Raw genomic sequence first — 26,979 nt, 5'->3', positions numbered from 1 at the left:
GAAAATATGAGAAAATTAACCATGGGAATAAGTATAGCAAGTGAAAACTCGATCATGTGAGTTTTTACTTCTCTGTATATCCTGTCAAGAAGTGAAAATTGCTTTAAGAAGTCATCAGTGACACTCTGGGGGCTCCTTGGATTCTATTTAACCCCTTCCAAGCTCTCTAAAGCAAAAACAACCTTAATAATGTCAAAGTGACAGCAGCTGGTATGGCAATGGGTAAATGCATGGTAGCCAGTGGTAAAAATAGAGATGACCAAGTAGTGAAATATTAGAAATTTGATATTCATTTCGAGTAGAGCCTCAATATTCAACTACTCGATCGAATATCGAATCCCATTATAGTCTATGGGAAAAAATGCTCGTTTCAGGGGAAACCACTATTCGACTAAAGGAGAGTCACCAAGTCCACAAGTAGCAGGAGGAGGGTGTTTAGGAGGAGCGCTGTGCAGTTGAGGATTGTTGAGGAGGAGTGCTGTGCAGTTAAAGCGCATGGACCCCATAGACTATAACGGGGTCCGTGTACTTGCAGCGCACTGTCCGCACGAATGATTTGTGCGGGCAGTGCGTGGCAAGCACACGGACCCCATTATAGTTTATGGGGTCCGTGCACTTTAACTGCACAGCGCTTGCAGTTGTGCTGATATTCCGTTCGGGGGGGTCCTCAGGGTACACAGTTCATCCTCTGCATATGGATAAACCTTACCTGATCAGAGGATATCATACACACCATACACATTTTGTTGTATATTGGTTGGACCACACAACATATAAGAGATCTCCAATCACAAGTCATCAGATATGACAAAACTCATATTTGGGTACTACTGTACAATAAAGATTTTCTAGGTTATAGCCCCACCAAAGGCTGTTAAAAAACTGAGCTTTGTTGCTATGAACAACCCACAGCTTGGCGGGGAATAGTATTCAGCATTATAAATGTGCAGTCTGCAACTATTTCTTCACATCAGTAAAACACACGAGTTACTTCTTAGTCTTGGCAGAAACATCAGGGAAGATCATTATCTTATTGTTGTTAAAGGTTTCATGTGCCATCTTCAATGGAGTATGGCAATCCTTTGATGTTAAGACTTTGCAAAGTATAGGACTAGAATAAGAACCTGGGGTTTGGAGTTAAATGGAATTCTATGAGTTCTTTTAATTGTGAAGATTTCTATGAGGTTTTCTTGCCCTTAAATATCAATAATCTATTTAGTAAGGAAATTGACACAGCCTGAGCCTTCATTGCTTTCAGGAAAACTGTTACATTATATATTGCAGCACCTAATCCAGTCCTCCGTGTTTTTTAATGTGAGAGACAGTTTAGTGGTGTCAGTTTTTTAAACTGAAAGGCTAGGTTAACACGGAGGAATCTACCATGGATATAGGAGCGGATTTGGGCTTCGAACCTGTGACAGATTCCATCCCGTATCTGCCTCCCATTGGAGGCAGAGAGTGCAGGAGGATACAGAAAAAAATCAGCATCCTGCTCAATGTTGCTATACATTCCACAGCGCGCGATTCCCTGCTGATCAGGCACATCCATCTAAGTTTAATCCGCAGAGGAAAGCTGCAACAGGAGTCTGAAGTCCATGGCCCATGCCAATCCCATGGCTAAATATGGCAGAGGGAAAATGAACAGGAATTTCTCTTCCTTTTCTGCCACATGAACATACCCTAACTCCCATTTTATTTATTTATTGATATTGTGTCTGGTGTAGATTATTTTTTTTTAATTATTATACTTAATGAACCAATCTAACGTTCTTTAAAAAAAAAAAAATCAAACAAACAAAAAAAAGGCAAAATTCTCCCTAGCAATCCTCTAACTGACCTGTTGTCAGGGAAAATCCATAAACATTTGTATTGCAAGTATGTAGAGCTGTAGTATTAACCACAGCGGGGTTGGTCACTGAAAATGGCCATATCTCCGGTTTTCTATATTCTAGAAGAAAATAATCTGAATATCACTAGTTTAAACACAATCAGGATTTTGATCTTTACATCATATTGTTTATACAATCACATTCTCATCTGTGTTTTTAACTAGGGATATCTCAATTTTTATTATCACTACAACTGCAATCTTGAGAATCTCAGCTTTCATGCAATACCAGAATTTTCTAGGTTGTATAGAACCAGAGATTCAGCCATTTTAAGTGACAGTACTCCCATTGGCAAATGATACAACTCTACACACTGCATTAAGTACAGGCGTACAGCTCAGCGCATAGCTAGAAGAAACTTTACAGATTATTTTCAAATAAAAGGAAGTTAGATAGGTTGACAAAGTACATTACAAAAATATTCAACGCTATAGCAAGAAAAAAAAAAGAAAAAGGAGAGTTACACTAACTTGCAGAGCTCTTTTCATAGGACGCACAATGTCTTCCACGTTACCGGTTCTATTTTCTCCCTCGTCTAGCCTGTCTCTAAATATATTCCTAACAGCTAGATAAATAAAAAATAATAATAATATTAATAATATCTGTTTTCACTTCAAATAATTGTGAATTGGGGGCCACACGGTGGCTCAGTGGTTAGCACTGGAGTCCTGGTGTTCAAATCCTGCCATGGGCAAAAAACCATCTGCAAGGAGTTTGTATGTTGTCCCCGTGTTTGCATGGATTTCCATCCCATATTCCAAAAAAAGACATACTGATAGGGAAAAATGTACATTGTGAGCTCTATGTGGGGCTCACAATCCACATAAAAAAAAAAAATAATAATAATAATAGTGAATTGGATTTATTGAAAAATGCTAAAATTTCTTTCATCCATTGTCCGTTGCAAGATTTTAGGTTTTTTAGATTTTTTTTTTAACAGACATTAGCTGAACCGTCAGTAATCCATTAGCATTTCTATTCTATGATATTATACCTTGTGTCCATTAGTGTCCATTTATACCCAATCCGCCAGAAGTATGTTTTTTTTCCAGCAGACAAAAAACCCTACATGCAGGATTTTTGCGTCCATTCGAAAAAACGGATTCTTGATGGACAGCAAGTGTTCATTATTTTTTTTTTTAACACTGAAGTTTATGGGTAACTGACTTAGACAGTATCCGATAGCCATCAGTTACTGTCTGATGAACGTTCGTGGCGGCCAAAAACTGCAACCATGAACGAAAACATTACTCAAGTTCACCAAATGGTGCTAGAGAACTGTCGAATGAAGCTTAGAGATAGCAGAGGCTATGAGCATATCAAAAAAACATGTTTGCCACATATTGGTTGAAATTTTAGGGATGAGACAGCCGACCGCGTGCTGGGTGCCGTCATCATCAACAAGCTGGTACAGCCACGTTTAAATTCAGATGCCCAAAATTTGACAGTGGTACATGATGGAGCAGAGTCACCGTACACAGCAGCCAACTCATCTTTAATTTATTGCCTTTCAAAAACAAATATCTAATGACAGCTTGATATTCGATTTCAACCATTTTCACAAAATCACTTGCATTGACTCACTTCAACGACTGTCAAAGAAAAACTGCTAGTGCAAAATGGCTGATATTTTTGTGTGTACATTCCAACACATGCGCGAACACATTCCCCAACTTTGGTTGACGAGTCTTGCCATCTACATGCGGAGGTCAGAAACTTTTCAGACTACCCTTGTATTAACCTCAGTCAGGGGGCGTTCACACTTGCGCCCCTGTCTGCCCTCTATGTCAGTCCACTGGGTTTCCATCCTAAGCCCCGGAGAAACTGCATCGGGACGGCTTCCTGGCAGTCAGTTTTAAAACCCATTCATTTGTTTTTTTGGCCAGATATAAAGTCGGACATGCAGGACTTTGTGTCCGGCCAAAAAAAACAGTTTCCCCACAGGGAGGCTGCATACGGACACCAGCGGTTTGCTTTGAAAACTCATTCAAACCAGGAAGCCTTCCCTATACAGTTTCTCTGGGGAATAGGACAGAGTCCTGGCAGAATGACACAGGGCGCCCCCTTAGTGTCTGTCAATGTTTCTTATGATAGGTGTCTGTTTTTTGTTTTGTAACCAACACCTTCATAATGGTATCCAATGGTGTGAACCCAGTCTTATGAATCAGTACTCTGATGTCTTAATAATAATAATAATAATAACAACAACAACAACAATAATAATAATAATAATAATAATACCTATATTTAATAAATCATTACACTTTTCATCAAAATAAAGATGAATTACAACAACCTATTGCATATATTGTGATATTATGGGTCCTTCTTTTAACACTGATAGTAAGAAGAACATATTAGGAAATAAAATTGCCAAAGATGCTAAATTAAATTTCCAAACATTTCTGATTTTTCAGTACATGAAGTAGGTGGGTTTCCATTCTTTGGGTCTGCTTAGGGACCGGAAAAAAACGGAAACCCAATCTTCTTAAAAAGAGGTTACCCATGGACCCCATAGACTATAATGGGGTCCGCTGGGTTTCTGCTCAATAAATGCAGAGAGAAAAGTCCTGTGGATTCGGGGATGGAACCAATGGAGACTGAGCGCTGGTGTGAACCTAACCTTAACTATGTAAAAGACAAATAATCCTGTTCTTTCTACATTACAATTTTAATATATCTTGTTTAACTCAAAGCATGCCGAATAGATTATTGAATAATAGAGATGAGCAAGTAGTATTCGATCGAGTAGGTATTCGATCGAATACTACGGTATTTGAAATACTCGTACTTGATCGTGTACCATTCGCTATTCGAATGGAAAAGTTCGATGTAGAACCAGCATTGATTGGCCGAATGCTATACAGTCGGCCAATCAACGCTGGTTCTTCTCCTACCTTTAGAAGTCTTCTCCGTGCAGCTTCCCTGCAGCGTCTTCCGGCTCTGAATTCACTCTGCCAGGAATCGGGCCTGAGCAGAGCTGACTGCACATGTCCACTTGTAGTGCGGGCATGCACAGTCAGCTCTGCCCAGGCCGATGCCTGGCACAGTGAATTCAGAGCCAGAAGATGCCGCGGGGACGCTGCACAGCCAAGACTTCTCGGAGGATCCAGCCCGACCCTCACTCGTGGACTTCGTAAGTATAATTTGATCGATCGTTGCCTACCTCTGAAACGAGCATTTTCCCCCCATAGACTATAATAGGGATCGATATTCGAAACGAATATCGAACCTCGAACATTTTACTGTTCGCTCATCTCTATTGAATAACGTACAATATTTCCTAATGTGATTTTTACATGAGCCTAGAGAAATGCAAACATTAAGAACAAGACTTTTGCCCCAGCTTGGAAATCTGTTCAATTCCTTAGCATTAGTAAAGCTCAATAATCTGATATGCACTTTCTGCAGTACGCAAGTATTTTGTTACATGACATACTCTAGAGAATCTAACGCTGGCTGACATATTTCTCTTTTTTGGTATGCGGCCGTCAGGAAAAGCTGCTGGAAATAGTTTCTTAGTTTAAGAGTATGGCCAAGAACGATGGAATGGGGAATGAATGCTAAGAGGCAAACTACATTGAAGATATACCGCGTAAACCAAAACCCAAGATATGCTTAGTGAGTGATAGCTAAATTTGTCTATTTCTAATATGAAAATCCTTAGGTATATGCTATATATATTCACCTGGCTTATGATATACAAATACGTGGACTGCTTCTTCTGATACGCGGCTGGTCTCGAGGACTCCATTCACACTGCAATCCTATGGTATATCTGGAATGGATAATGAGTAAATATAATGTTGTCCTTGCAGCACTAATACTATGTATTATTTCAGAATGCTTACAAAGAGAAAGCACATTGGAAAACCAGCATGAAAGCAGATGTATTGTATAAAGGTGTTAACAGCAGAGAGGAGAAGGTGATATCACAGTTTTGTAGGTCATTAGTAAGATCAAATGAAGAAAAACATTGTTTTCGGTCAATTCCCAACAGTTTTCCGGAGTTTCAGGTAACATTGCAGTCTACAGTAAAGGTTGGATTTATATTCATATACATGTGAAAGAAAAATATAACTGTTGGCAATATATTGTACACTACATTACATTTAATTTGATTTTACAAGTAATTTATTATTTCACCTAGTTTACTTTTTACAGTCTTACGGTTAAGGTGTACATAAACAACCTTTGATTTTATGACAGGCAATTTTTTTTCTCCTTTCTATTAAATCCTGTGAGGGTCAAACAGCTGGGACCCTGCAGATCAGATGTTCGGGGACAGAGGATCTCCTGGTAACGTTTACAAGCCAGGCGCTGTGCTGCTCACTCATTGTACAATTCGTACATTGGGACAGCACTGCAGTGCCTAAAGCCAATGCTGCATTTTGTAGAATAAGTGAGAAGCTTGTAAACATTACTGGGAGCTGAGCAGTCCCAAACAGCTGATCTGCAGTCGTCCCAGTTGTCAGAATATTGTTGAACTAATATTGATGGTTTACCTTAAGGGGGGTCTATCACCTCCCTCAGCCACTTTAAACTGCTGTGATAGTACTGTAGAAATTAAAATGATACCTTTGTTGTGTTTCAGAACCCCAGAGATGCATATAAAAACACTTTTAATCTTTATGCAAATGAGGATCTTGGAGCCCAGGGGGAATTTTCTTCTATTGCCAAGCACTACCACGTCAGTGGTAAACATGCCCATCCTGGATGTAATACGTCCCCCTGGGCAGTGAAGGTTCACTCAACCACTGCTCTGATGTCACAGAGCTGGTGCAGAAACCTGTGCATGTGCAATTCACTGCACTGATGGCTGGGTACTGAGGATGCTGAGGATGTCGCTTACCTATTATGACTTCCAGAGACAACCTACTGATGAAGTCTCTTCTTCTTTTCCAGCTGTAGGGGGAACTTCCCGGTGGCACATGTGCAGTATACTCAGACTCGTCTGGGACTATACAAGCATACTGCACATGTGTGGGACTAGGATGGGCGTGTTTACTGATGATGCAGCAGTGCTCGGAAGAAATTGCCTCCTGTGCTCCAAGGTCCTCATTAGCATAAAGAATAAAGATACTTTTTATATGCATCTCTAGGATTCTAAAATAAAACTTAGGTATGCTTTTGATTTTGCTAATAGCATCTTCAGCATATAGTAACAGTTAAAAGTGGCTGGGGAGAAGATAGACTCTATTTAAGAATAGGTCATCAATATTAAAATGTGGATAACCCCTTTAAAGAAAAAAAAAAAGAGTTAATATTCTCAAGAAGTTGGAAGTTAAGGAAGCTTACCCACAAATGCAATTTATTCCTTATTCACAGGATAGAGAATTAGTTTCAGATCTGTGGATATCTGAGCTATTGATGGGCAGAGACTCTATTTATTTCTATGGGAATTCTGAAGATAGTAGAATGGACGGGAGAAAAGTTGTATTGGTGGGAACATCCCTTTATTTTTTTTTAATTTATATATATTTTTTAATATATAATGTACAGTCAATATTTCTTGTGATTCATATGCAAATGATAGTACAATTACGTGGTGCGGAGGTCAAATGCACTGTCCAGTCATATTAATGTGACCACCGCCTACTTTTGACGTCAACGTTAAATAACCAATCGCAGAAGGCACGTGTCATCAGCCATCTGGGTGCACTCATCATTGTGGAAGGCACGATGGATCAACACAAGTATGCATCTATCCTTGCGGACCATGTTCACACCTACAAGCGAAGTGTTTTTCCTCAGGATGATGGCATCTACCAGCAGGACAATGTGACATGTCATAAAGCTCGCAGTGTACGTGCGTGGTTCGAGGAGCACCAGGATTAGTTTACCATACTCCCTTGGTCAGCAAATTCCCCAGACTTGAACCCAATCGACAATCTGTGGGACCACCTTGATAGGGTTGTTCGCGCCATGGATGCTCAACCACATAACCTAGCGCAGCTGGCCACGGCACTGGAGTTGGCATGGCTCAACATCCCAGTGACCATCATCACGACATCCCCTCTCTTCCTGCACGTTTCGCAGCGGTCCGCTCTGCCAAAGGTGGTTATTCTGGATTTTGACAGGTGGTCACATTAATGTGACTGGACTGTGTAATAGGGCTTTACTGTACTCAAATAATAATTCCATAAACTACCAAGGTATTATTAAGAGTGAGACATATTTCCATATAACAATACTAGACTTCTCCAGCCTTGTTCAGTGAAATCAAGATGAAATGATGAAAGTTATATTTTATATTTCGAGCTTCTACCAACAAAGGCATTATGGTCCAGACGTGTACTCATTTAAAAAAAGTACTAGAAAATTGGTTTTGGGCAAGGCAGCATGATGCTCGGGAATATAATTAATATGCAGCTCCCATTTGCACCGTCTCTTACTGTGACAGGAGGTCTTTTTTATGTTTCCTTTCACAGGGTTGTGCAGTCATCCCCTGTAGCTGCCATCCATGATTCCTGATGACATATAAATAGGATCCAACATTAAAGGTGCTCATGTCTGCTTAAAGGCACTGCGTCTTTGACTTTTCCCTGACACCCTGTAGCATTATTCTCATTTAGTTGCTCTATATGTAATTGCAAAACACCCGTTACACTTTAATGGGACTGAGCTAAAACAGGCACAGAGTATTGATGAAAGTGTCACTGTGTCTAAAGTAAAATGAAAAGTGGCATTTTCACAATGGCAATATCTCCATCATGGTGTGGCGTGCCCTAAGGATATGCTATCAATGTGTTTTGGAAACCCCTTTAACGTGAAAGGTAAACAGAGTAAATTACAAAAGTCATGTAGCTTCACTATAGCATTGAAGGAGCTGCCTGTATGGTGTAAGAATGATCAAAGGCTACTTAGAAGTGTCTTCCCTGTCTGACCTAGGAAAGAGGGTGAGCAAACAGCTTTTAGTGAGGTTACTACTGTGTTTGTTTTATGACGCTGTATACTTATTGGTGGAGGTATAATAAGTGTACTTGGAGCCCCGTAACAAAATCTAGAAATGGAGCCCTATGCCGCCCTGATCATTCAGCACTATGTTAAGGAATTGGACAGAGATTACAACAAGGTTTCCCTATTCTTTACTTGTGTCTTTTCCTCTTTTTATTAACCTCTGTTTACTATCTATTCTATCATCACCATGTATACTGTACACACCTCCTGTATGTTTTAGTTTCTCCTACTTCATTCACATTGATAATTCTAGGTTCACACCTGCTTTTGGGTTTCTGTCCATGGAGTCCACTTTGGGGACTCCACGAATGGAACCCTAATCTGCTTTAAAAAGCAGTTACCCATGGAAACCCACAGTCCTCATAGACTATAATGATGCCATGCCATGAGGAAAGGATCTTTCCCGAAACGCGTAGCTTAATATGATCTTGCTAACTTCTATGGTCGGGATGTGACCTTTTAAACTTGATTAATAAAAGTTATTTTTTATATACAACTGCCATGTATTATTGGATGAATTCAAATCTTGGTCCGAAGCTGGATTTTACTGATAAATATTGTTGTTATTGCCTTGGATCCATATGGGCTCCGAGCTGCCTGAGATTCAAATGATTAGAAGATGGATATAGTGAGCTGAAATATTTTTTTGCTTTTGTACACTATAGTGGGGTCTGCTAGGTTTCCACCTGATTTGCACCCAAAAAATGCAAAAAGATGCAGAGAGAAAATTCCTGCTTGCAGAGATCAGTCACAGGTGTGAACCTAGCCTAACTCACTTTCTTTTTTTTTTCCACTGTAATTTTTATTGACAAAATTTTTTCATAACAAGATGTAAAATGAACAAAACAGGGGATAAAACATCAAACACAGAGAAAGGCTACAGGCCAAATCCTTGCACAAAAAGGAGAAAATTGGGGACAACAAATGACCCAAAAATACGAGAAGACTAAGAGAAGACAAAGGAGGAGAAGAAGAGGGCGGAAGGGGAGGGGATGGAGGACAGGGGGAAACCAGTCTCAGAGACCACGTGAAATACAGTGCGTGTCCCAAGGGGACCAGATGGAGAGGAGGGCATCCAGAGTATCATTGTGGATAGCCATCAGGAACTCCAGGCTTCTCACATCCTTTATCCAAGCTAAGAGCTCAAGGTCAGAGGGAGGGTTCACTTTCCTCCAATTCTTAGCAATGTGGGTGCTAACTCACTTTCTTTCTTTAAACATAGTGACTCAGACAGTCATTTTGCAAGTTGTACAACTGCAGTGTCATCCAAACTGTCTCCTGATTGGACCATTTAGTTATTTGTGTTGATACTGGAATGATCCATATAATTCCATCATCAAACAGTTGGTCACATCATTGGTTATTTTTATCTAATAAAAAAGGGCCAGCTTCAGGCTGATCACAAGTGGATAATAATGGACAACATGTATGTTGGTTTATTATGTTGTATATTTAATTTTATTCTATTTCTTTTTAATGTAGATTGTGAGCCCCATATAGGGATTACAATGCACATTTGTTTTCCTATCAGTATGTCTTTGCAGAATGGGAGGAAATCCATGCGAACACGGGGAGAGCATACAAACTCCTTGTAGATGTTGTTCCTGGTGGGATTTGAACCCAGGACTCCAGTGTTGCAAGTCTGCAGTGCTAACCACTGAGCCACTGTGTTGCTCCCTATTCTATTTTCATTTGTCCTCCAGTTCGACATAAAGATCCATCAGCTGCAACAATTCTATGAACACTTTTCTATATGAGTCACCACTTTGCGGAAAAACGTTATTTTAGAAATAAAGGTAAATTACATAAGAATTAGATCATTTGACTTCAACACAAATATAGATGTATGGGAACATAGAAAAAAGAAAGCAGGATTGTAATATCAGCATATAAAAAAATAAAGTGTGAAAATATTCTTGGAACAAACATAAGAAGAGATAGCAAAGAAGCAAACAAGTTGTTTTACTGACTGTAAAAAAAAACATTGACATTACCTACATTACCTTGGCCATTCTACATGGGAACTGTCCATGGATTGATTCAGGTTTTCAGATTTGTATGGCCAAGCCAGGACTACAATTATGTTGCTGGCCATGGTGCTGAAATCAGGAGCCCCATACGCATCTTACACACCTACTGTAAAATAAAAAAAAATATATTATTATTCCTTACTGTTTTTTAAACAGGTGGTCTTTAAACATGCCAAAATGTGTAAGAAGAAACCTGCATATTCTGAACATCTAGAACGTGTTATCTACCTCTAGGATGCCACTTGGTTTGGTCATTGAATAGAAACTGTCAATGGAGTTTTTACATCATAAACTGGTCTCAGCCTGTACAAGATGAAGTCACAAGCTATCCATGCTGTCCCCCAAAAAGTGTTCTGCTATATAAAACTGTTAAAAGTTATCAATGGCTATGTATCGTGGCTGTGTTGTGGTGGTAGGAGATTTGGGTAGCATTCAGCAAAGGCTGAGAAGGACCTGTCAATCATGTGACTTAGCACTAAGATGCCATGACTAGATATTACTGCTCTCTGTGTCCTGTGACTTCATACATTTAATTTGCCTAGAAAACATTAAAGGGATCCTATCATTCAAACACATTTTTTTTCTCATCAACATGTCGGAATAGCCTTAAGAAAGGCTATTCTTCTCCTAACTTTCATTGTCTTCTCCACGCCACCGTTCGCTTGAAATTCTGTTTTTTGTCGGTATGCAAATGAGGTCTCTCGCAGCATTGGGGGCGGGCCCCAGCACTAAAACAGCACTGTGTGGCGTCCCCAGTGCTGCAAGACCACATTGCGAACCACTGAGCCATCGTGTTGCCCCAGATTATACAACTTTAGTCTTATAATCTTCTTTGTACAGTTCTTGAAGTTACTTTAAGTGATTAATCATTCACACTAGGGGCCATATTACTGATGAGGGCACAATGGGGTGCACAACTACCATTAATGGGGGGTGTAGTTACTATAGAGGGCATATCTATTAATAGGGCACTTTGAGGGAGCATTATTATTGCTGAGGGCACCATTACTAACAGGACATACTAGGGAATCTTTATTACTATTAATGCTCTATCACTATTTGCTGGGTACAGTGTGACACAGATTATTGTAGTGGGCACTATGCGCTATTTTCAGGGGAGACCATCTCTATGAGTTATATCTTCAGAATATTATTAGGGATAGCAACAAGATGATAATAGAAATGTGAGGAACCTAAGAGGTCTGCGTAACAAACTTTGCTCAGAAAAATCGCTTATGTTGGTCTCGGTTGAATGAAGAAGATGAGGAAAGATAATCACTACAATTAATGGAGATAACGCCTGTGAGTCAATGACTATAACAGGAATGTAACTGATTTCCTGTGACTGCATCTAAACCTCCGATCTTTTAAGACCCTGGTAACACCTCTGTCAGCGGGTGAATATAGGCTATGAGCCACAGCCACTGAATTATCACTGATGCATGAGTAGTACAGTCAGAGGAAGAGATTTATGATTGTCGAGAACCTGGACACAGTCAGCAGATAAAGAGGTAGACTTTAGTACCAGTTTAGTAATAGGTTAGGAATAGCAATAATGCCATAAATTCTATTCCTTTAACCATCTTAAGTATCATAGTACTAATCATGAAGAAAGTTGTTGAATTTACACTATGTGATCAAAAGTATCCAGACACCTGGCTTAAAAAGACTTAGAAGTTTGAGGCGCCCTCCATTGGTAATGCTGGAATTCAATATGGTGTTGGCCCACCCTTAGCCTTGATGACAGCTTCCACTCTTGCAGGCATACGTTCAATCAGGGTTTCTTGGGGAATGGCAGCCCATTCTTCACGGAGTGCTGCACTGAGGAGAGGTATCGGTGTAGGTCGGTGAGGCCTGGCTCGAAGTCGGCGTTCCAAAACATCCCAAAGGTGTTCTATAGGATTCAAGTCAGGACTCTGTGCAGGCCAGTCCATTACAGAGATGTTATTGTCGTGTAACCACTCCGCCACAGGCCGTGCAGTATGAACAGGTGCTCGATCGTGTTGAAAGATGCAATCGCCATCCCCGAATTGCTCTTCAACAGTGGGAAGCAAGAAGGTGTTTAAAACATCAATGTAGGCCTGTGCTGTGATAGTGCCACGCAAAATAACAAGGGGTGCAAGCCTCCTCCATTACCGATGGAGGGTGCCACAAACATGTATGTATGTTATATGTATAAGTATATAATTATATACACATTTTACATATATTTATTTACAACTACTATTCATGAACCATTTGTGTGTACATGGAGGATTTGATGTGTATCGACCTTTATGCCACTATTGGATGACTTATGAATAATGTGTGCAGTGTTTGATATAATCTATATGCAACCATTAGCAATTATATATCGTTGAAATAACAAAATTTTCTACCAAGCATAGAAGAAAAAACATTGTTCAATTGCTGTGCCGTTTTTCCTTGATTTGTGTGCCAAATTAAATAATATGGGGCACACAACAAAATTAGATACTGTACTGTTCAGGTTTCCACATACCCCAGGGCATGTACTGTCTGTATACCACACAGTGACATAACCCACTATAGAAAGCTTAGGAAATGAGGGACACTGGCTTACATTAAATGGCTTACTAGGAAATGATGCCGTGTGTGTGTGTGTGTGTGTGTGTGTGTGTGTAAAGTAAATTAGGCTGATCTAACTGATTAGTTATTTAGTCCCTATTACTTAAATAGGGCTTATATGTTCTGCAGTGTTATACAGAATGTTACCATTTATATCAATCCTTGACCACAGTGAAACTTAAAGGGGTTGTCCAACTCATTTTTTATTAATGACCTACCCAGAAGATAGGTTATCAATAAGATATTTTTGGAATTTTACACCCAGAACACCTGCTGATCAGCTCTTTGAAGAGATTGTACCACTCATACTAGTGCTGTGACCTCTTCACTGTTTATATATTCTGTCTGTTTTATAGTGCCATGTGATGTAACTTCAGCCCTGTCCCATTTACTTCCATGGGATGAGGCTGTTTGCGGCTTTTATATAGTGCCCATTTGATGTATCTACAGTCTTGTCCCAGTCACTTTAATGGGATAAGGCTGTAATTATATTGCATGGCTGCTCTGAAATAGATGGTGTACAATAAACAATGAAGGAGTCACAGGACTAGTATGGTCATCAAACAGCTGATCAGTGGGGGTTCTAGGTATCAGAATAAAACCAGTTTCTAATTGATAACCTATCCTCTACTGATTCCAGCACAGTTGGAATTTTCTCTCTAGTCCCCACCATTCCCGAGCAACAAGTTCAATTCATTTTTGTGCCTGATGTGCTATTTAAATTCTGTAATGTCAGAAGAGCGGTGTCAGGCAGGGGTATGATTCAGATCTGCAATCAGAGGCATCCAGTGTCAGAGCTCAGAATCACACCCCTTGTCTGCTCCTGCCTGACACTGCCCTCCTGACAGTACAGAGACTAAATAGTATATCAGGCACCAAAACTAACAGCACTGATTGCTGGCAAACGGTGGGGGCTAGAGAAAAATACCAACTTTGCCAGAATCAGTGGAGTAGCAGCTATTACATTATATAAAAAGCTGGACTTGAAGGAGGTGGTGAAAGGTCCCCTTTAAACTGCACTTTGGACAGGGAGTGATATGAATGGTAACAATCTTTGTACAACGATGCAGAACATGTTAGCCCTATGTAAGTAATAGGGAGTATATAATTGACATGGCTTGTCCGTCTTGCTTTACAATAGCCTAAACAGCAGGTGTATCTGCCTTTTAATATAGGCTAGTTGCTTTAACCTCTTAAAAACCAATGACTGACATAAGGTTTCTTTCTTTTCTAAAAAAAAAAAAAAAAAATCAAGGGGCTATACAAAGGTCATCATTAAAGTAGCAGTGCAGTCATAAATTCTGCATTTGTTTCATAGCAATATTGCTGGAAATACCTGGAAATAGACATTTCTTGTGCGGATAGCTCTGATGTGAAGTGGTTAAACTGGCTGCAACATGCTGTGATTCCTCCCTCCCTATCAGCAAGCAAGGACCCTCCTCTGATCCAGCACACAGACTCCAGGACCAGAGACAGCAAAGGGAAGGAAGCAGGGAGATAACTTTGATAACTCTGTTACTTGTAAAGCATTAAAATTTGTCTGTGTTCCTCATTGGAGGACTGTGCTGTATTGCAGTGGAAGAGGTAGGAGACAGCAGAGTCAGTATACCAGAGCTTTTCTAGGCAGGCTGAAGGAAGGAATCTGCTTCTCCTCTTGTAATGCAGCAATATATGGATGTTCTGTGTATCTTCATTCTAAATGCATGCTCTAAGCTCATGGTGCCTCTAAGAAAGCAGGAAGAGCTCCCAACCCCACAACAGCTGCCAACTTGCAGAATTGCATAGACCCTGTCGTTGCCAGTTAATGTGGATCTGATAAAAGCAAGGCAGCACTAAGACCCAGAAGGCATGGGAAAGGAAGCAGCATTGCCTTTCACAGAGAAGAGAAATCCCTTCAGTGCTGGCCCAGAGAAGAGAGTAGTGAAGTCAGTCACCTGCTGGTGAAGGACAGTAACACAGCACAAGCAAGAAGAGAAAATCTCTGCCCCTCTCTCTCATCTTGGGAAGAGACACCTTCTATTCCTTGCTCTGTCTTGGTATAGCATCCTTCCAGAGGAGAACCCCCCTTATTTTGGAGACTACTGCCTATGTTGGAGGGGGACACCAGAAAGTGTCATCTGCTGGGGATCATTACAGCCAAGTGTGTACTGTTCTGCTGTGACCATCATTAATGTAGGATGCTAATGACCAAGGAATGGTTTCATGACATCTCCTGCTCTCTAGTGTGAACACATTTCTTTGCATTCTGCCGCATGATGTCCAAGGAAGCAGCTTCTTAGGATGCAGCAGTTCTCTGCTTTGTAGCAGGAGGGATATAAATAGTCAGATCGTGCAGAGCATCGCTATTTATCTCTACATACATCACAGGGGGTCTGTGTCTGGCCAGGATCACCTGTCGCTTGACAGTCCCTGCAAGCCACAAGCTGAGTCAATTGGTTTATTGGATAGGAGATCATCAATACTCCTGCTCCATAAGGAGATCATGAGAGAGATCACAGCCTGGCTCTGGAGGACCACGATGACTTTCTGAGTCTAGATTGTGTCCAACTTTCCTCATGCACGGATAAAGTCTCCAGAGAAAGCAGGTAGGAGCTATCTATAAGAACCAAGCAATAGAACTAAGATGTGTAGGAAGGGAATTGGGGCAGGAGATGGTAGAACTTTCTTCCACGTCCTTATGGAATCTGGATTGCCTTTCTGTTTCTTGTCTTGCACACATACTGATTCTTAAGTTCACTGAGAAGTGTTCATCTAATATATACAGTATATATATATATATATATATATATATATATATATATATATATACACATTGAATGTGCAGAATGATTCCCTGCCCTGACAGTAGTGCTGCTTAGCAGGTTATATCAGCAGGCAGGCTTCACTGTCTGCTCCACATTACATTGTAACACATATATTAGAATCCCCTCTTACATTGCCTTGTACATTCAGTAAATGTCATACTAAATATTATTTTTCAGTAAAACATGAATGCATACTCCTATCCTGTATTGCTTTAAGACAAAAGGCATATATATATATATATATATATATATATATATATATATATATATATATATATATATATATATATATATGAGATAAGACAGTTCTCTGTCATATATTCTCGTATATAGTTGCCAGGCAGGCTAAATGAAGTGCTAGTTATGGTCATCTAGTCAGTCACCCATGTCACATGTGACAGCTACTAGTGCTTGTATGTAAGCTTTGAAGATGAGCCCACTATATTCAGATATATATTATCACATTTTATTTAATATTGTAAAACCCCATATGTGTATACACACAATCAGCCGTTATGGACAGTATAATGCATCTATAAGGATAGGGTATAGGGTTTGCATATTCTCATTAGTTACATGCCCCCATGTAATTATTATTATTATTAGAATGATTATTTTTATTATTGTTATTTTCGCATGAATATTGTAGAAATAAGCATAAAGTGGGCTACCAAAGGCTGCTTCCTATAGATGCTGCACTCCATACATGATCTACCATTACCGGTGATTTATGATGCACAACAAAGTACTGCTCTGCTATAGACAGATGCTTCTGAACTTCACATTGCCTTATCTGTTACTAAGTATCATTCTGTTACTACTCTATATCCTGCCATTTATTTACATTCCATCCATCAGCCATGACCAAACGTACTTGACTTGGTAATGAAATGATTGTGGGTGATATATAGTAGTATGAGATTGCAATAATGGGAACATCTTCATGTCTTCTTGAGCTATGTCTTAAAATACATTAGTGTTGCTAAACAAGTATATGGATGATGAATAAATGTTTTACTATCTATTGTACTGGTTACTATACCACTCTAAAAATGTATTGCTCTGTTAAGCTATAGGGAAATGTTCATGGCTCCATAGGCTTCCTCCACTAATGATGTATTCTGTATGCTGGCATAAAAGCAAATAATTTTATGCTGTAAATGAGTTTATGAATATGTCAAGAGTTGTGTCAAAAGTCATTCTCTAGCTGAACTAGGTCAATCAAATTATCTGAGTGCGCTTTCATGTGTTGCCTATTTCCTTGTGGATAAAAGGCATGAACATGAACACATATGCTGCTATGAGTATACCGGTACTGAGATAATGAATTAATATCACATATGTAATACTTCACATATTATAAGCAACTGTATAGGGAGTCCTACACCCTATATACAGTCCAGGATTAGTGTTTAATATATCATTTGTTGTAGGATCATTTTATTCAATGAGTATGAGACTGGCTTATTTGTATGGATGAGATTTAACGGTAGACCTTGTATTTGTAGTTTTGTTCCATCTATCTATCTATCTATCTATCTATCTATCTATCTATCTATCTATCTTTCAGTCTATCTATTATTAAGGTCTTATTGAATCTGCTGGCTTTCTATAGACATTACTTAACGCAAGTAACAAGTTATTATGAGGCATGAACTAGATAATGTAATGCACTGGCTTTCTGAATGGGAACGCCAACTTTCATGATTCATTATCAATCAGTACAACAAACAGAGAAGGGTCAGAGGGAGGATGTGTATATGGCAATAGCCATGGACGGCCGTTTTAGAAATCATAAAACACAAATATAACATATATATATATATATATATATATATATATATATATATATATATTAGCCTCTGCCTGCAACTTCGTCTGCGTGTTGTTGGCGTCCATGGTCCGCCTATATTCAGCAAATTGCTGCCGTCGATTAGTCGCCTGCTTCGGCATTTCGGCAGTTCTCAAGCTGGCCTGGCACTGAACTCATTCCTTGCGGCGTGCCCATGATTGTTCCAGCATCTCAGCAGCTCGCTGGGACGCCATATAATGAGTGTCTTGTTGAGGTCGATGAGCCACCTGCTTCAGCTTTTCGGCTGCTCTAAGAGCCGCTTGATGCCTAGCTTGCTCAATCCACCTGAGCTCCGTTTGTGGAGAAGTCTGTGACTTCTAGATACTCTCATAGTTCTTGTGGTTTTAGAATTTTGTGACAAATTAGATTTTCTTTTTCCCGGCATGTTTAAAATTGGCAAACTGACAATTTGGATTAAAGGGGTTTTCCCATCTCAGTGTCTCAGCACTGGAGCAGATCAGATAATATGCATATGCTTGTACACAATAGACTCAGTGGTATCTGTTTGTTTACATAGAGAAATAACAGACCTGGCTTTATCAGCAACCTCCAATTAGCTGAGACACTGCTGCTGGCAAGAACAGTGTAATATAGTAATATATGAACATAAATTCAGTCATGAAGCCATATTATTTACCAGGATAAAAAGTAGCCTATGTGTTAATCGACTTTACAAACTATTTATGTGCGAAAGTTCATCCAAATCCGTCCGACCGTTTTTGCGTGATTGAGTAACAAACACACAAACTTTCACCTTTATAATATAATATTAGTAGGATAGGATTAGTAGGATGTTATGATATATTGCTTTATTATGTTGATGACTTCATCTTATTTTGATTACTTTGCAAATACATCACACATAGCCTTACACACACTCACACAAACACACACTGCTTTGTTAACTGGTAAAGTTTTAACATGCTATATAAAAGCTAGTTTTCTATTAAACATATTTCAGAAAGCCTTTATGACTTTATCAGTGTAATGAATGCACCAATGGGAAGTGAAAGGTAAATAAAATCTTAACATTATGGGTGCATTCACATGGAGTAACGTGCCGCGTGACCTGGCACGTATACACCGTGTGAGATTTTGTGCACCGTATACGCTCCCATTGATTTCAATGGGAGCCTGGATCGTATAGGCCGCGTTATTTTGCGGCTGTGATTTTGAGTCGCTCAAAATCTCACACGGCGTATACGTGCCAGGTCACGCGGCACGTTACTCCATGTGAATGCACCCTAAAAGGGTTTTTTAATGATATTGACCTATCTTACACCCCTGCTGATTATAGTGGCCATGGGTCTCAGGTGAGCGCTGCTTTCGTAGTCCAATGACATCCCATCATTGGTCACATGGATATGCAGCAGCTTAGTCCCTTTAAAGTGAATGGGATAAAGCTGCAATACTGATCACAACCACTACACAATGTATAGTGCTGTGCATGATGCAGCGAAGAGCCCTGGATGAGAATCCTTAGGTGATAGGCAGTGAAAGGGATCCTAGCAGTCGGACCTACACTGGTCTAAGAAAAGTCATCAATATTAAATCTTGGTGTGGGTCTCTGTTTCTGCAAATTGACATAATAGTATGACATGAAGATGAAGTCTGCTCAGGAGCACAGACAGCGCCATGGAGAGGTTGACAATTGTAACACACAGCTGACAGTCTGCTTTGAAGGCTGCAATCAGTGAAAACACTTTTTGTGTTTGCTCCCTACCAGCACCCCCACAATGTTATTGTCAGTGTCAGGCACGGGGTATGATTCAGCGCTCCAATCAGAGGCAGCCAGGGTCAAAACTCAGAATTACATCCCTTGTCTACTCCTGTCTGACACCGCCCTCCTGACAGTACATAGAGTACATAGTATATCGGGCACCAACACTAACAGCATTGCTTGCTTGGAAAAAATGGGGGCTACAGAGATAATTTCAACTACACCAAAATCATTGGGAGCAGTGCCTCTTAAGTGATGTAAAGAGCTGGAGTAAAATAAGCTAAAAAAATAAAGAAAAATAGTATTACTATCCTCATCGATCCTCTCCCACATACTGGTCGCTGTTCTATATTTCCTGGACCTATCTCACGCCTGAAAATGCCGACTCAGTCAGTAGTAGCCCAGTGACTCTCTGAGCATGTCCTTTCTGAGTGTTGAGATGGTAAAAATTCTACTGGCAGCCGCAAGGGATCCTCTTCAACCCATTCTACTGGGTTGCAATACAATATTAGCCTGCCAAAAAAAACCCTTTTAATATTCTACCATGTTTGTATATAGCTGTAATACAGAATTATGCAATACAATGGTTACAGGATAGAAGTAAACCATGCATGTCTTCTTACCTTAAAGTCATGTGTTACTCCACCCCTCCGCTCCCTCTCCTAGAATGTAGAACCTAGAAATAAGGAGGGGTTAGTTGAAGACGTCACACAACTACAGGAGCAGATTCTTAAAATAGTCTGTAACCATAGAGTCATATACAGTACATCTGCATAAAAGCTGCTGATGGAAGAATGTGTTTTATTGAGACTAATTGATGTTTCCTTCATTTCTTATCTTAGACACATAAGATAAATAAAACTGGTTACAAAAGTTCTCATTGGCTTAGAATAGAATCTCCGAGGCTTGAGAATATACGATCTAATACTCTAAGGAAAATGTTACGTTCTGTTCACACTAGTGTCCTAATTCAATTGTGTAATTTAGCCTTCTCATGGAGTAAACACGCTTGTATTTTTGCAAAATACACGTGTAAAAATAAGACTCCCATTGACTTCAATGATATTTTTTACACGTGTAAAAATACGCCTGTAAAATGTCATTGAAATCAATGGGAGTCTTATTTTTTTTTAAGTGTGTATTTAAAGGGATTCTATCATTAATATCACATTTTTTCTCAATCACATGTAGGAATAGCCTTAAGAAAGGCTATTCTTCTCCTACCTTTAGAGCCGACTGCACTTGCGCCCATTTTTTTGTGGCCGCTAATGTGGGCCTACTGCGCGCTCCCATAGTTCAACGGAGTACTTGTTGAACTACAGGAGCCTACTGTGCAGTATGCTCGAGTAAGCGGCCACAAAAAAATGGGCATGCGCATGTGCGAATGCATAGAGGTTTGAACCCAGCTTCGGAAGAAGACGGCAGAGAGGCTGTTTCTGAAGAAGAAGGAGGCGGCGCTGGAGATTTCTCTCGCAGCATTGGGCACTTCCCCACTGCTGTTTGAGCGATGGGGACCGCCCCCAGTGCTGCGAGAGAATTCCTTTGCATATACACGAAAAACGGTATTTCTACCGAATGGCAACGCGGAAAAGACATCTAAATGTAGGAGAAGAATAGCCTTTCTTAAAGCAGTTCCTACGTGAGATCAAGAAAAATGTGATTTTAATGATAGAATCCCTTTAAAGAGGACCTTTCACCTCCTGGGGCACATATGGTATAATACATCGCTAGAAAGCCACTGAATTTCTCATTCTGTGCCCAGGCTGAAGAGTTATCGGTGCAGTTACCGTATCTCTTCACTATCAGAAGGGCGTTTCTGACAGTAAGTCAGGAACGCCCCTCCTCACAGTAGTGTCTATTGCGCTGTACTGTGAGAGGGGGTGTTCCTTACTGCCTAGTGATGATGCTGAGTGGTGAGGAACGCCTCCCCTACTCCTGACAGTACTTGTACATAGATGAGTCCATAGACGCTACTGTGAGGAAGGGCGTTCCTGACAGACTGTCAGAAATGCCCTTTTGACAGTGAAGAGCTACGGTAATGGCACTGATAGCTCTTCAGTGGGGGCACAGAATGGGAAAGCCTGTTACAGAACCTTCTGGTACTCCTGTGGCCTAGTCCAAAACTGAACACATATATCCTCACTTCAGTATTATAAATGTAATACACCTGTATGCTTTTTGGCGAAAATATGTTCTGTCCTGACATTTTTAACATTGAGGTCATTGAAGTATAAATAGGAGAAGTGATTAGAACAGAAGCATAAGGTTGGGCTCGTGGGAGTTCTCCACCTTGAACCACTTATAGTTCTCATATCTTCTTATGTAACAATAGAGCTATTGTGCCCTTCAGGTACTATTACTACTATTTCTGAGTCCCCTACAGCTACACCCCTAGAGTGAAATACATATTAGTTGTCCTCTATGTTCTGCAAGTGTACAAATGTAAGTTGTTGAGAATGCGATGTATCTTATAATTTCAGTTATGACTCAAATATGGCAGAAATGATCAGTCATGGTATATGCATGAAGAAGACGGAAAGCTGTCAGACCGGGTCCGGCCGTGAGTGCCGGTGAGCATTTTTTAAATCCGGACACAGGGTACTGTATGCCCGACTCTGTGTCCGGTTTAAAAAAAAAAAACAGTTTCGCGGCGGAGAGCATAAAACGCTCACCGCCACTCATGGCCGGACATCTTTCAAACCCATTCAAATGAATGGGTATGAAAGAGTCCTGCAGGTTTCCGTCTCCTGCCCCTGCTTTGTGCAGGAAACGGAAACCTGCAGAACGGAGACCAGGCGCAGATGTGAATGAGCCCTGAGGTGGGTCTGAGCTAACTACAGTATTGGTTCAGTAACATGATAAGGCCTGGGTTGTCACATAAGCAATAAGTGACATACTGTTATATGTGGATTTTGTGAATGTTGCAGATGCAGGTACCTTCTTAGTGCTCCATATGCCAATTCCTAAATCCTAAAATACTATCGGTATATACAGTGGTCCATTCAGTGGCCTCATGATACGGTATCTCAATGGTCTTTTCTACATTAATTAACTTGAAACCAAACTCAACATGCAATCCTCATGGACTAGTAAAACCCTACACCCTACACTGGTAAAACCCCTATATTAGTGATGGGCCTGCACTGACTGGCTGACTAGTAGCGCCTCTGTACAGTATAGCGAAGTACTACATGTTCTGTACTTCTTTGCCTGCACCAGGATGAGCTGCTCCTGTCTACACCTAGTGATTGACTCTTCCATTTCTCCTCCACACTGTGCTTACATTTCAGGACCCTGGAAAGCCTCTTGTCTCCATACTAGGAAATTACATCATCTAGCAGCTGTTTCAGACCTTATGTGTTTTCTTTTTGTCATATTTTTGGTGACATTTTGGGGGTATTTGGAAGTAATTCGTAGTTTTTCATATGTTTCTGGTCTCAGGTTGAAATGGTTTTAATGTACAATGATAAACCTCAATCCAATTAATATTGTAACTTTAGGAACCCCTGGACTGTGTTATATGACATACACTGTGCAAAAATGGGAGGGTGATGGAATGGAAAAGGGCGTTATCATTACTTTACGTCTACTCATTATTACTCATCCATCTACTTTTCACAATGTAATTTTTCCAAGAAAGCATGGAAATGGAGATAGGCTGCCTCTACTAATGATATATTCTGTATGCTGGCATAAAGGCAAATTATTTTATGCTGTAAATGAGTTTATGAATATGTCAAGAGTTGTGTCAAAAGTCATTCTCTAGCTGAACTAGGTCAATTAGTTTATCGGAGCGCGTTGTTTCATGTGTTGCTCCTTGTGGATAAAAGGCATGAACATGAACACATACTGCTATGAGTATACCTGGATTAAGTTTAATAAATATCTCATTTATAATACTTCACATATTATCTGCATCTGTATGGGGAGATCTTCATTCTTTATAATCTAGGCTTAGTGTTTAATATATCATTTGCTGCACTGCCATTTTATACAATAAGTATAAGACTGACTTATTTTGTATGGAATGTAAAGATTGAGAGTCCTCAGTAGTTGATACCTTTTTTAATGGATAAAAAATGATGACATACTGTGAGCTTTCGGAACTGCTATAAAGTTCCTTCATCAGGCTAGTATAACACAATATCTGAAGGCAAGCACATTTATACAGGAATACAGCATCAAACATATTTGCTTGTACTGCTTTCCATCAATGGTGCATCAAACACTGTATCCCAGTATAAATGTGCTTGCCTTCAGATATTGTGTTATACCAGCCTGATGAAGGAACCTTATAGCAGTTTGAAAAAGCTCGCAATTTGTCATCATTTTTTTAGCCATTAAAAAAGGTATCAACTACTGAGGACTCTCAATCTTTACATTTCATATCCACTGGCTAATATGGTACAAAGATAAATTATTTTGTATGGCTGAGCAAAATTTTTCGTATCTATCTATCTATCTATCTATCTATCTATCTATCTATCTATCCATCCAGCCATGTGTTTGTCTATCTATGTATTATTATTATTATTATTGTTGTTGTTGTTGTTGTTATTATTATTATTATTCATAATAAGGTCATATTAAGTTATTACGAGACATGAACTAGGTAATGTAATTCACTGGCTTTCTGAATGGGAAAGCCAACTTTCATGATTCATTATCAGTCAGTACAATAAGCATAGAAGGGTCAGAAGGAGGATGTGTATATGGCACAGGCCATGCTGCACTCCCATTTTACACACACCACATGGAAAGACAAAACTAACATTGGATATTTTACTTTAAAAGGGTCCGCAAAATCACGGCTGCAAAATAACGTGGCGTGTACGATCCAGGCTCCCATTGAAATCAATGGGAGCTTTTACGACGCTCAAAATCTTGCACGCCATATACGTGCCAGGTCACGCAGCACGTTACTCTGTGTGAATGGACCCTAATACACTTCAGTCTGAATTTTCCTTTGCCACATCTATGAGTAATATCTGTATTAACACTGCATTTCATTGTGACAACATGATTACATAGCCATGAACAGTGTTCCATACACCATATACAGTGTATCTTCAGTGGGTTTGCAAAGTGTCCGCCCAGGAGCGTCTTGTGCCTCTCCGTGGCAAAACATGTTTTTTTTTTTAAACTGGACACTAAGTTGGACATGCAGGACTTTGTGTCCAGTTAAAAAAAAAACTGTTTTGCCACTGAGACCAGAAGACGCTAACAAGCGGACACTGACTGCCGGATTCTCAGTTTCTCGGGCAGAAGACAGAAACCCACAAAACAGAGACCGGGCAAGGGGTGAACCTGCGCTTAGCTGCTGCAGACCCTCGATAAAAAAAATATAGGGAATTGGATATCAACTGGGAAATTCTCCTTTCTTTTACAAAGGGGTTCTGCAACAGCTGAGGTGTATATTAGAAGGAATGTTGTATTCATACAATAAAGTATAAAGAATATTAGAAGCCAGTTTAGAGCAGTGTACTCTGTATATACAGTATGAGCCATGACTCTGGCTTCTTTCTTTTCTATGGTCCTGGAACACTGTGATGTCTCCTAGTGTTCTTAGACTTTGCGGCAGGCTCAGCCACAATACACAACTAGAAAGCACCATTGACTTGACATTTCTCAATTAAAATGTTCACTTGCAACCACTAATTCACATGAATAAAATATATCTGTACTTTTTTTTTTTTTGCAAATGAAGTTTAAAAATAGCTTTCCTATTAAGGAAAGAGCACAAAGCATACACACAGTTATTTAGTCATACAGTACAGTGGCTGTATTTGGTGTCACAGCATGGCTACTGTATAAGGCAGCATTGCACTGAAGCTCTTTATTAGTTTATGTTCTTTTGCAGTACCAGGAATAGCCATAGGATGGCTCAGGAAGCCTCAACATTTATCAATGACCTATGATAAAAACAAGTTGCTTCATTTTACTGTTGTATATTATAGGATGTAAGAAGGTAAGGAAACATCCAAATATTCTAAAGGAAATTTGCAGATCTTTTCTTGTCTTCAGGTTCTTATGTGTAAATCTTAGTATTAGTTTTGGACTAAGTAAATGTAATTGTACCCTATATGAAAAGCAATATGATAGGACAGGGAGTATTTGTTCAATAAATAATAATGATGATAATAATAATAATAATAATAATAATAATAATAATAATAATAATAATTAATAATAACAATTCAGTTTTTATATAAGTAAATAAATGTTTAAATATATCAGTTCATTCATAACAATGGTATGTAAGTTTCAGAGACCAGTCTGATAACGCTGACCTTACCCTAGTCCTGATCTGATGGAACAGAACCACCTACGTATTTTATGGTAGTAGAATTATGGGCCTTGCCAGGAAGAACAACAGGACAACATAGTGGTGGCTGGCCATTCATAGATCTCTGTGTTATAGCACCAGACAGACCCATAAATATTGAGTTCTGGCATGTACAGTTCAAGCAAGCATGGCTGACTGTATATACACAAAAACAACACTTGCATTGAAGTACATTAGTGTACATAGTCAGGCTGCTCAAAATCACCTTCATGTGTAGGTAAACTATATGCTTGACTATTAGTGCATATGTGCAGAGTTCCATACAGGAATGATTGTTGGTGCAAGTCATCCAAGTTGATGTGTCAAAGCTATCAAAACATCTGTGGACAGAAACCGGTTGTACCAGGCAGAAGATGTGAACCCATTGTGCCACCTAACCAGTTTAACTTTGGGTCATTCCCAAGGGCGTTATCCAAGTAACCTCCCCAGTTTTTACCCTTCATCCATTGTACAGGGATATTTTCTTTGCTACTGGAAAACTATCAGGTTGATCCCGCTTGAATTGGTCCTAATGTAGGTGGCAGCTGGTCAATGTGAGAGAAATGCCAATGCAAAGCATCAAGCAAAACATAGTCAGGAAGGATTCAAAGGTCTATGGCAAGCAGGCCAAAAAGTAAACATGGCAATTTGGTTTAATAGGTCGGGACAGGTCATACATGGTAAGACAATAGACCTGGGTCAAATTAGGCCTTCAAGCAAGAGAGAGGGAGGGCACACCTGCCTTATGAGAAGTAAGAACTACAAAGTGTGTAACAAATGTATTCTGGTGAGTATGCAGAGTGCTGGCATTAC

At 39.8% G+C, this 26,979-nt stretch overlaps 1 protein-coding gene across 1 annotated transcript in view; it reads left to right on the top strand.

The window, feature by feature from the left end:
- The first annotated feature begins 14,946 nt into the window (after positions 1-14,946).
- SGCZ (sarcoglycan zeta) overlaps positions 14,947-26,979 on the top strand; it is a 726,451-nt gene continuing 714,418 nt past the window's right edge. The window contains exon 1 of the mRNA XM_075258762.1: positions 14,947-16,050. The gene's annotated coding sequence lies outside the window, so the exon portion shown is untranslated. The remainder of the gene's footprint in view (positions 16,051-26,979) is intronic.

Source organism: Leptodactylus fuscus, chromosome 1 (assembly GCF_031893055.1).
Source record: "Leptodactylus fuscus isolate aLepFus1 chromosome 1, aLepFus1.hap2, whole genome shotgun sequence".
Taxonomy (NCBI): domain Eukaryota; kingdom Metazoa; phylum Chordata; class Amphibia; order Anura; family Leptodactylidae; genus Leptodactylus; species Leptodactylus fuscus.
This window is presented reverse-complemented; position numbering and strand designations above follow the sequence as displayed.